Raw genomic sequence first — 12,709 nt, 5'->3', positions numbered from 1 at the left:
GTTAGTATTTGATATTGCCTGGTTTCTATAAAACCTGTGTAACTGTCTCACTGTAGATCATAGGCATGGCTTAATTCCTACCACTTTGAGCTAGTGGAGTAACTGCTCCATCACCTCATTGGCTGCAAGTTATTTTATTTTCTGAGTGTTACAAAAAGATATGAAACACATTCTTGGCTGGAAGTGTAGTTTGCATGCACAGAGACCTAGATCTTCAGTTTCGGTATATTGTTGCCTCTCACCTGATTTTCACCCACCCATGAAGGCTGTCCCTTAAGCCAAGAGCCACTGTTGCTGGAGAATAACTTGTTTATGTATATGAAATACGTTGTGGGCAAATTTGAAGTGACGGGGTCTTAGTACCCTGGCAATGGCGGGCAGGCAGGTAGGTGTGACCAATGCACCCGTGCTTAGAGGACTCCTGCCATTCCTGCAGTCTGCTGGATCCAGGGTAACCCTGTGCCTTCTCCAGCTCTTTTCTTCCCTGCACAGACACTTAAGGTCCTCCCTCCTTTTCTGCTTTCTGCCTAATGGCCCTCCTCGTGGAGGTGGCAGTCAAGTCTGCAGGGCTCAGACACTTCTTGATCTTCAGAGACAGCCAGTGGCAAGGCCAGGCAGTGTGTGGGGGTTTGTGCCTGTGCGCATTTGTTTGCCGAGCTTAGCCTACACCCTTCTCGTAAGGAGGACAACTTGTTGCTAACGAAGCTAGCTATGAAGGGCCCTGTGTTGTGTTGCCTGGATATTTCAGAAATGCTGGCTTTATGGGTTTTTTTTTTGTCTGTCTGCTTGCCATTTTTAAAACAGAGATAAACACAGACCCCTTCTTGTGAGGTTAAATGAGTAAGGGTGTGAAAAGTGCAGCACCTTTTTCAGGCAGGAGGAGGGAAGAGAGGACAAAGCTTGAGAAGAAACAAGCAAGAAAACAGAGATGCTAACAGCAGTGACGCAGAGGTTATGTTCTGGATTTATTTCCCTTAAAGGTTATTCTGTTTTGTTGTTTTTAAGAAGAGAATTTAAACCTGCTTTGAAGAAATACAGCTCTTGAAATCATTTGTCTCTAGCAGCAGCAGCAGGAAGAAAGACAGAAAGGCATGGAGTGGGATTTTCAAGGCAGTGATAGCCTTTGCCCTGCTTTGTCCTAATTTGTCTGGGAACAGCTATGGCAGAGACGTGGATATTGGTGAGGGCAGAGATTTATCTTGTAGCTATTGAAAATGAAGATATTTTTAGTCCATGAGAAGACTGAATAGGACATTTTCAGCAAAATATCTTTTGTTAGAGAACTCAGTATAAAACTGAAGTTCTTCATAGAAATACATGAGTTTTGACTAAATTCTTTTCTCAAGAAAATTTCTGATGTGGAATTTGGGTCAGACCACAATGGAACAGTGAACCACCAACCCTCGTCAGTGTAGCCAGTAGCTTGGTGCTTAGGACATTGGCCTAAAATCTGAAGTTCTCACAAATTCATGTATTGTTTTCTGATCAATCTTAAATACAAGCTGCCTCCACAGAGTTTCCTTCTGCTGTTGCAAGAGAGAAAAATCAGATGGGTAGGAAAGATAAATTTCCCAGCAGACTGCCCGGGAGTCTGACATAAGCTTATGGGAGAAGAGGATGATTTCTTCCCTGGGGTTTCTGCTCTTGAAGAAATACCACTTTTCTGGTTTTCCCATACTACACCTGGTGCATCAGAGCTTGCTGCCATGTGCCTTTGCATCTTCTTAATGGAGCATGGCAATTCTGTTCCTGGCTGAGTCTATTAATATATTTTATAATTATCCATGCCATTTTTCTTCTCTGCTCCCTGTCTAGCTGCGCATTGCTTAAGGCTACAGCACTGAAGTTTTCACCTGGTGGATTCTAACTGTTTGTTGTTGTGATCATTGTAGGATATATTTAATAATTTGTTCAGACTTTGGAGGTTGAAGAGAGAAGTTAATCCCATTTAAAATGTAACATCTGTCAAAGCATTTAAAATCCAATTTAACAGCTCCACAACCTGACTCTTTCTGTGTACACAAATAGAAAAAAACTGTTACCTTACACAAGATGTCTTGATGAAACATTACCCACACTCCCCTCCACCCTTAGAAAGTCAGTGGGAAGTGAAAGGTTTGGCCCTGGGATGCTGTTACAGTGTAAACATCATTAAGGCGATAAGATTGGTTCAAACATTGTTACTGAAGGTTTTTGCAATGTGGAGAAATACGAAATGATTGAAATTACTCCTTGGTCAGGTTAGAAATCAAAACAAACCATGGCACAAAATTTCAATCCACACCCAAACTCTTGAAAAATCTTAGGGTAAATACGTCCAGCTAGACCAGCCTGTTTCTGGGAGTGAGATAACCTTTAGAAAAGAGTTCCCCCATTCTAGTATGTTTTTATCAAAATAATTTTTGTTTCCTGGCCTCCATTTCCCACTGACTTTGTGTATCTCTCATCTATGCTGGCAAGAGAGAAAACTGAAGCTGACTGGAAATTTCTTTCTTTCAGAGGATCCTCCTGGCAGACTCGTGCTGTGGATATATGGGGACAATGGGTAAATTTCTTCCCTCAGGATTAACAGTTTAGGACCAACACCTTCAGTGATTTTCTCTGCATCTTCACTGCTTAGATTTTGATGCTTTGTTTACACCAAAATCTCCTGTTTGCATCAACTTCTGAGTCTGTTGATGACTTTAATCTGAACTGAGCTTAAAATCAGCTTGCTTTGGAGGGTCATGTTTTCAAACCAAAATGCACTGGAAAAATTTCAAGAGTGTGTGCCTTCCTTGACTCAAAAATATGAACTATCATCACATGCCAGTGAGAATTCTCAATGGCTATGTGTATTATGTCTTCTTTTTTTTTTTTTTAATAAATTGAGCATTCAGTAATGGCTACTGTTGAGAACAAAGTGCCAATCTTGATCAACCAGCAAAGCCATTCACCTGAGGAAATGCTGTGTCTCAAGGAAGATAATAACCCATCTGTTCAGTTATCCATTATTGCTCATATTTTACATTTCACTTCTCACAAAGGGTTGGATGTTGGCTTTTTAATCTATTTGCTGCCTGTTCTTCTCCCTTTCCACTAGTAGATCACTAGTACTAATTCTTGTTTATAAATGATTCTGCATTACAAGATAGGAACGCTGAGTGTGATTGTTTGGCTGTGTAACAGTAGAGTTGTGCTCAAGAAGTAACATGCAGAAATCCTCTCTCTGTTGTTTGACTGTGCAATGTCCTCCCAGTGGAAAAAGCCATGAGCTTTCTGCCTTTTCAAATGTATAGTACAACCATATTTAATGATCCCTAAAGAGACAACTATCAAGTTGAAGAATGAAAAGAGAGGAATTAAGTGGTCATGACCTCTGCATTAGCTGTGGAGCAGCAGCAGGGATTGATATGAACCACATCTTGCACTGGAATGCACATGCCAAGCTGCTCCAAACCCTGCTTGCAAGCAGAAGCTATGGGATGTCTTAATTCCTATCAGGTAGGAGCCTTGTTATTGTCCTAGGCCACCGTCCCAGTGACAAGAGCACTTGGCATGGAGTGAGGACCATGGCATTGTATTCTTGACTCTGCCATTGACTTGCTACATCACCTTACTTGAGTTATTTAAATCTCTATGTCTTAAATTGTCTACAAAATGAAGATAATTTTACCCACTTTATATGGATGTTGAGGTTTATGTCTTTTTTTGTTAATGACAGTACTGTGTGATCTGTAACAACCAGGCTGCTTGTCATTATGCTCTTGGTCTATATTTCATGAGTCTTCAGTGATAAGCACTATTGTAATTAGTCTTAAACTGGGCATATTTTGGCCTTCCTTTCCCAGAGACACTTCTTCATTTGCTATTCGTCCGCTTGTCATAGCACTGCAGCAGTACACAATGATCAATCATTGCAATGTAACATATGCCAGCTCCAAAAGAAGTTGAGCCAACAGCACTCATAATAAGTGAGTTTCTTAACGTAACATGCGGCTGATAAAAAGGGGAAGATAAATGAAACCCATAATTCCTTCACTGTTTGCACTTTCTGGTAGTAAGGCATATCAAGTTGCTGAGTAGGATTTTAAATGATACCCCCTTACTATTTGTCATAAAAAAAAATACCAGTTATATTAAATAAAGTGAAAGCAACCTTTAAAAATGAAGTGTAACCAAGCACTACAATTAAATGAGATCACTTTCCTTTTAGGTTTGTTACTTTCGATCAGACCTTATGTAATGAGAACTGAAATTAAATTAAAAAATTCTCTGGTGCAGCAGAAAATATAAATGTAAAACGCTGTTAATGCTCTTTCACTACACGGTAGCTATCATCATGGCTGTCATTGGGGTTGCTACTGGAGTTGCTAAAAAGCTGATTAGATGAAGCATTGTTTCCAGAAGGACTATGCACGCATTAATGGACTTTTGTCCATTCTGTGGTCAACCAATTTAGAATTCACGTAAGTACCATGGGTTTGAAAGTCTGACAGAACCACAGAATTTGTTGGTTTCCTGTTTCAACCTAGGCTGGCTATCATGAGAAAGAGCAGAGGGGAAAGCTGGGTTACAGATGGCATGGGAAACTGATGACAGGACGGGAAGTGCAAAAAATTGAATATGACGCAACTGTGCATAGAGAAAATGGGTGGGGAAAAGGGCAAAATGCTAAGAGATATTTCCACTATCCTCTACAAACTGTTTGTTCCTGCAAATTCTTTGGCCTTATTATTCTGCTCTGACACAGAATGTAGCCCTTGTGTTAGTTTAAGAAATATGCCATTGTTTGACTTCACAGATAAGAGATTTTGGGAACCTTGTCTCATTTAGCAAATCCACAGACAGTCTGAGAGATTTGCATGGCTTCAGAGTCAAGGAGTGCCCCTTCTCTGCTTATGAAGCCATCAAGCAGGAACAAAAATACATTGCCCAATAAGCTGCAAATGTCTGGTACGAGCTGTGGTCTGGGAAATTTCACATAGCAGCTTATTTTTTCATTTATGCTTTCATGTATATAGTGCAATATTAAGAGTACTGAGTTATGAATATTGAGGCTTAAGTTGGGAGAGAGAGATATTTTATAAGGTGAATAAAATTTAAAAATGAAGGGCATTTCTAGGCCTGTCCACAGACATATCATTCTCTTCAAAAGTTGTTCTGTAAGATTTTGTTGAAATATTTTTCATAATAGATTCTGATAATTCATCTTAATGCAGCAACACAAAAGAGACAAGACAGGGTTTCATTTGAATTCATTTTTTATTAAAAATTAATAGATTTTTAAGGCCAGAAGGGATCATTATGATAATCTAATCTGACCTATTGCAGGCCGTCAAATTTTACCCAGTAATTTCTCTCTTAAGACTGATATCTGCACTTAAACTACAGCGTGCTTTTTCTTTCCCTTTCATACAGGCAATCTTGATTTAAGGCAACCAAGTAATGTGGATGCTGATGCATTCTTTGATAAGCTACTTCTGCATCACAGTTGAAGAAGCTCTGTTAACAACAGCATGATTTGATGGGGTCATGACTGACATCACAGCCAGTGGTAGAAGGCCTCTCGGGTTAGCAGTGGCTATCCTGATTGATGCATGGAATACATTTATATGTGTGCGTGGACTTGCTTTAACCACATATTGCTGCCAACCAAGCCTAGTCTCCATTTTCTGGACTCCCAGAGCTAAAAGTGCTACAAACACTTAGTTCCAGAGCTTATGCATATATGAATGCACCAAGCATGGTGGGTCAAAAAATGTTGAAGGTCTTACTAAAAGGTAAACCTTCTTTCTAGAACAGATTTCTACCAACAAATCAGTGAGTTTAGTGTGAATTGGATGCTGAAGTCTGTCTACACAAACCATTTCCTTTAAGGGTTAATGCTTGTGTCTCCCTGTGGGTAATAATAGTTTTGGTAGGACAGTCGACCTACTGTTGACATCGTTCTGAAGGTGTCTGTGTTTACACCACCATGTTATCCAGGTCCAATTTAGACGGCGATTGTCATATTGCTTTGGGAAGAGGGAGAATTCGTTATCAGAAAATACAAAGCCTTACTGAGTAAGATGAAATTCAAGCTATGAATTTTTTTACTCATTTTTGATGACTGACTGCTGGCTTCTCTCTGACATTTAAGATCTTCACACGCCAGCCACTTTAGTTGTGATCTGCAGTGGTTCCCGTCTCAGTGATTGAGCTTCACTCTATTGAACACAACTGGACATACAAAGCTGCATCAAAACACTTTCCTGTATGTGTCAAGTTAGGAAGGAGAAGGAAATATTTACCCCTGCTTTTTACTTCTGGAGTATGATGCACAACAACTCTCCTGCCAATGTTTTCACTTCTTTCTTCTTTATTTCCTGGCAGGATAAACTTGGGCTTTGCGGACCAGGCTGACATTTAAATGCAGCAGGTAGGAAGCCACCGAGAAAGTTCACTGTTATCGTTATGTGACAGTGAGGATGTTTGGAAGCTCCTGGTGATACTTGGTGTAGAATTCTCACCTTGCAGTTGTAAAAATGCAGCAGGTTGCTCAATCTAGAAGAGATTGCCCACTAGGCATTCAGAGACTTAAATAAGAACTTCTATTTTTTTCCCTATTTAGTATAAGAAGCATTTGTGCATGTGCTCCAATGTCAGGTACAGATTTGATGGCTGCATTATATGTATAAGGCCCTTCCATTGTTCTTGCTGCTTTTTTCTCCAGTAAATCTGACTTGTGTGGTCATGACAATATGGGTTATAATTTTGAAAATTGAAATTTATTGTTTCCACCCATTTGGATATTCCTAGACACCTGGTATGTGTATTGATTAGCTGACTTCCAGATTTAGGACCTAATTCTGTTATCATTTGTAATGCCTATTTTGTTATAGGCAAAAGCCCTTTACCTTCAGGACAGTGTATTTTACATGGGTGAAGGTGAGAAGCAGACTTAAGCTTTCTAAGTCTAGTCAGAAATGATTGCTCTTCAGACACTGGTGTGGACCCTTTCAGTGAGTGAAACACAAGGAATCAGGATGATGTAGCTGTGCAAAGAATCTGTGAGGGGATCTGCACCTCTGATCATAAAGTGACCTACAACACAGTGATATGGCCTTCTTGACATGGTCCTTTCCTTTATGACCACAAAAGGCCATTTCATTTCTTATTTAGAAGGCACAGACATCTTGCTGTCTCCCTTCCACCTGTTTGCATTTACATAACTGTAGGAATTGGATTCCCCACTTTACAGAAACTCTCCAAGCAAGGTATATCTCCATGGATAACCATGGTGATGAAACGACTGAAGCAGGAGAGAAGGATTTTCCCCTTCTTCCTTCCCAACTCTCATAGAAGAAATGTGTTGCTCTATAAATTGCTGAATTAGAAGATAACTGTGCTTGAGAGTTTCATCAAAGAATGTCAGAGCAGTTCCACTAATTACAATGGCTATCTGAGGGAATATTGTAGCCAGGGCATCATGTTAATAATGAACAAGTTTCAAGTATATTTAAGTGATATTTCTGATGACTGCAGTTGAAAATCCATGCCATATAATTGAGCTGTAAGTTGTATTGTTAAGATTCTTGTTGACAGAGTGTTCTGTGGAAGTGAGCAGAAAGCTCATCCTGAAGGGTGTTCTATTAAATGGATTTATAATATATTGTTGTCTTACTGTGCACATCTTCTGACTAACACATACTGCTCTGATTAGTGCTGATTTTCACTCGCTTTTAAATTACAGGGCAATGATGGATCCGTGGAATAAGAACTGGGTGTCTTTTCTGCAAGAACCTCAGCAAAGGAGCACTACAATTTTAAGGATCTCTATCTTGGTAGATCTTGTTGGCAGGAAGTTTTCTTCACCTAAAACATCTTTTGCTCAGTTTCTGTTTATTACACTGCTTTCAGGGCTGGTCTTCTGAAGTCCATGCAAAGTATCCTATTGATGATAATGGGTTAAATCTCAGGTATGGTATGTGCTGAAGGATTATCATTACAAGAAGAAGTAAGATTGATTTGCTTGTGAAGCTGTTTGTGAGCTTTTCCTTAGGCTCATCTTCTTCACAAACTCCAGGTCCTGTTCCATTTTGTAATACCAGGAACAATGTTTTTCTTTCCTCCATGTTTAATTTCTTAATATATTTAGAAACAGTTCTCCCTCTTTTGCTTTTTGGCAAGCTATAGAGAGTTTCCATATACAACTACTGATTTAAAATTATGCAGTCAGAAACAGGACACTCCAGATGCCACCCTTGTGTGTATGAGCAGTACAATACGTTTTTTGAATGTATGGAAGTGTATCTTTTTTCCTGTGGGAACTCTGTCTCATTCAGTCCATGGAGTGATGCTGAGTACTTTTCAGTATTTTATTTTCTTCTTGTTTGTCATATAGCATTATGTGTAATTTTCTGCATAATCCTGAAATTCCTTCAAAATCTTGCTCTAGCAATGGAATAACTAATTTTTCATGTTTTTTTAAATGCAGATTATATTTAGATTGACCATAATTTTCATAGGTGATCATTAATTTATTTCTAAATAATTCTCTAATGTGAAGGCTTATTGTTACCCCCTTTTCACAGATGGAGTGGTTCACAGTGAAGGAAAGGTACAGTGAGATTATGATCAAAGTACCTGTTAATATGTGTGTGGGATATGAGAAACTCAAGGCCTGTTTTTTCAGGGGCAGGAGGTGAGACTACTGCGAGTGGCCAGCTGTTGGCCAGTGTGCCTCACCCCCTCTCATAGGGTGGGGTGGGAAATCTCTGGCAGGGCAGAGAAGGACTCTGCCAGACCAGGCTTGATTTCAACAGGCTTAGCAAGGAGACCACATAACATCTCTTCCAGCTTCCCCTGCCTGACAGCACTTTCAGCTTCTGGCACAAGTTTGACAAGACCTCTTACACACTACACCCCACAGAGATCTTATTCATGCCTAGAATTTGTTTTTGAGAAACGAATGAGATGATAGATACAGTCCTGTAGGAAAAAACCCACTACATGAAAGGCAATAGTAATACCAACAAAAATGCTGAATTCAGGTTCAAAAGGGAAAAAATTGATTATGTTTGGCATAGGCATAGTAGCTGGGGAATCACAATACTGTAACCAAGCCTTTCTCATCCTTTCTGCTGCTGCAAACCCTACATTTTGGGAAAATGTAGATTCAGCAGCATTTGCAATCCGGGTATTGTGGCTTCGGGTAACTTTTTCCTTAGTGTTAATTCTGTTTCTTCTGGCAGTCAGGTTAGTTGTTATGTTTAGCCGAGGCTGGGTGCAATAGTGCATGCAGTCACTACCTTATGTGGCCCACCAGGAATGCAAGAAAGAGGGTGTGTGTGTGTGTGTGTGTGTGTGTGTGTGTCTGTCTGTCTGTCTGTCTGTGTGTGTGTGTAGGGGTAGGGTGTAGGGGCAGCTGCACTGCCAGCTGTCCTCCTCAGTAACCCTGACTTCGGTGAAACTATAACTGCACTGCGAGCACCATGCACTTCCTAAAACTAGAAGCTGTATGTGACCGGCTGCTTGGGAATGCAGGGCAAGCCAAGAGAGGAATCGAGGCGAACACTGTAACGCTGAGGGAGCTGTTTTGATCTCCAGTTCTGCCATGCAGCTCCAGCCATGTTTTTGTTCTCTTTTCCCTTCCTCAGACTGTGTCAAGAGAATATTCTGGTGTCTCGGCCTTAGAAAATAGCCTCACGGACACTATCAGCTAAGTTTCCATGCCTTACCAAAAGCAGATGAACATAGGTCCCAAAGCTGCTTATTACTTTCTTTAATTCTTTGGAAACATAACTGCAAAATTTTTTGATCATTTATTTAAAATGTGCCTGTGAGTTAAATACAACAACAGCCCAGGGAAAGAAAAGAGAAGCAGTTGCTCAAACTTCCTTGACAAAGCATTTTGTCCCTGCGCTTGACAGGACCTCCTTTAGAGATGAAAGCTTAGAGGCGAAAGAGGTTGCTGTAACACACAGGAAAAGTGACTTGAATATACCCTGTGCTTATGCAACATGAATAAAATACCTCCCCGCTATGAAAAGCTCTCAGTCTAAATAAGGGGACGGGAATAAGTAGCATGATCTCCTTTGATTATCTGCTGTGGACTAAGTAACATGCCATTCTCATGGGGCTTGGCTGGCTTTGTAGATGGGCTCTTGTCTGCCTGTCTCCATGCATGTGGACTGAAGCTCCTTGGGCACTGCTAAACCAGTGGAAACGAAGGACTTGATTACAAAAGAGCACTGACCTCCTGGAGGTTGACTGTAGTTCTCTTTCTTGCTGTGACTTTCAGTGCTGCCAGAGGAGATTCAACAGAGGAGAGGCTGCAGTGAGGGGTTTTGCCTGGGTTATCCTTGGCCCTGTTTGACCCTCTGAAGCACATTAAGACAGGACAAGTTCTACAAGTTCTTACAGGGTCCTGAAGGGTGAGACCATCAGGAACATAATACATTTTAGACTCAAGTCAGACATGCAAAATCATAATTTCTGCCCTGCAGAAAAAACTTCAAGATCCAGTTTAATCATAAAACAGATTAAAAAATTTAACTAGTGAATGTTTTTTGCTTCACAAAGGATATGTAAGCAAGACAAAGCCATGCTTTGATTTAAAGCCAGATGACCACGCTTGCATACTACACAGTTTGAGCTATCGCAGCTTGGATATTTCAGGGCTTAGTGGCATAATATTGCCACTATTTAAGTATGGTCAAATGTCTTGAAGCCAGATCACAGACTTCTTTCCTTCATCCCAAAAACGTCTGTTAAAAAGTGCTGAAATCTCACCTGAATGAAGATTTCACCTCAAGCTGCATGTTCAGAGGAAGCAGCAGAGTCCCACAGAAATATAATCTGCACATCCCTTGGTCCTACTTGTTTTTGTGTGTTTGCCTCCTTGCCATCTTCCACCCAATACCTCCTATTATACGGCACCACATAGTGATGGCTGACCCTTGAGCTAGGATGCAGATATACACTTCTGGAGTGACATATCCCATGAGCTACCCTGGCCCTTGAGGCAGGTTGAGTGCTGGGCACTCATTCCATTTTCCCAGCAAAAAATTTCAATTTTGCAGAAATGGTGCTTTCCATTGAAAAATCATTTTGACAGCAATGTCCCAAAGAGCCTTACCAGTCAGCTTTATGTGCAGGAAAATGAAGTTAATAACAGGGCAAAGCTCATCTAGCAAACAGGAGAAAGAAATGTAAGCAGTGCAGCTCAGGATAGACTGTCAAGTATTGATGGTTTGGGATAAGAAACAAATAATAATAATCTGTTAGCCACAAGTGGAATAGATAGAATGCTCTGTTTCTGTAAGGGTGTCTCCTGGAGCTAAGACATGAAGCAGAGAAACCTTACAAGTGTCTGTCAAACCAGCTCAACAGAAATAAGATGTATCTCCTGATAGCAGCAGCAGAGTGTCAGCTTGTGACAGGCTCTGAATAAATTGCTATTTTCCAAAGACTTCTTCAAGAACAGAAACACAAAAGCAAAAGAGAAGAATACAAACAAAAATCCTCCACACACAGTCTCCTTATCAAATGTGCCTGATTTTTAAGTGAGAAATACAGCTTCTGAATAGATATACCTCTGTGTCTGATGTCTCTTAGTATCTCTGAATTTATTATCTGTATCTTTGCAAGATGACCAAGCCCAACAGCAAAGGCTAGACACAGTTCTCCACTCTTGGATAGGTGTCATTTCTTCTGGGTCATCTACATCATGGGGGAAATAAACTAGTAATAGCCTGAGCCCTGGAGGGAGGGCAAAACTGACCTCATTTGTGCAGAATTTCTTTTTCAGTAGACCTCCAAGGGGATTAAAAGGATGCATAAATTACAAAGCTGTTGGCTCCCACATGAGGAAATACTGGAAGAACAGCAACGTGTGTGATTGTAACTCACATTCTCCCTGCTCTGTTTCCATAACCAGGCTCTTCTTAGCCTTTCCCTCTTATCTTTTTTCCTACCTCCTCATCGAGTTATTGTCTCTCCTCCTCTAGCCTGCTGTTGCACCCTCCCCAATGACGTTTCTCAGTCTCAGAGTTCAAACTCCTTGTGCAGTTTCATCCCTTTCCACCAGCTGTCTTGAGGCCATCAGTCAGCCAACGCATGCCGGAGATCCAGGTCAAACCTCTATTTTCTCCTTCTTGTCACCACTGACACTGATCTCCTTGCCCAGCCTTTTCCAGGCTCTTCTCCCTCTGCACTTTCCAGTCCCAGTCTCCTTGTCCTCCTCTACTCCACTCGCTGGTTCCAGTACTAGATGCTGAATAATAACACGCAAGGACTATGAGCTTGTAACACCGGTCATGGAGAACCATTTCCAGAGTTGCTGTCACGCATGCTGCAAGTGAACAGGAGGACCTTCTGCCACCTCCTCCAATCTGGCTTTTCTCCACTGTCGTTTTTTTCTTCCAGTGTCAGTGGTGTGCAGATACAGAGCTATCCCTCAGCAACTCATTTCGGTATTGAATGCAGTTTAATCACTTCAGCAGAGCTTTCTTCCCAGCTTTGTTAGCCTGTCTGTTAGTGTAGACAGACTGCCAGAAGAATGGGGCCATACTGCTTCCCACACCTAACCTGGGCTACTGAGAGCTAGCTCAGGTATCCCCTCCAGGGCCTTAATTTGTTCAGACTGCAACACCAACTCTTTGCCTTCTGATCTGGGCAACCTATTTTCTTTCCATGATGCCTGAAAAGGGCATTTACAGCATAACAGTCTCCCTGGTTTGGTCTC

The sequence above is a fragment of the Fulmarus glacialis genome, unplaced genomic scaffold (genome assembly GCF_000690835.1).
Source record: "Fulmarus glacialis isolate BGI_N327 unplaced genomic scaffold, ASM69083v1 scaffold37788, whole genome shotgun sequence".
NCBI classification, from domain to species: domain Eukaryota; kingdom Metazoa; phylum Chordata; class Aves; order Procellariiformes; family Procellariidae; genus Fulmarus; species Fulmarus glacialis.
Note: the sequence above shows the minus strand (reverse complement) of the source record.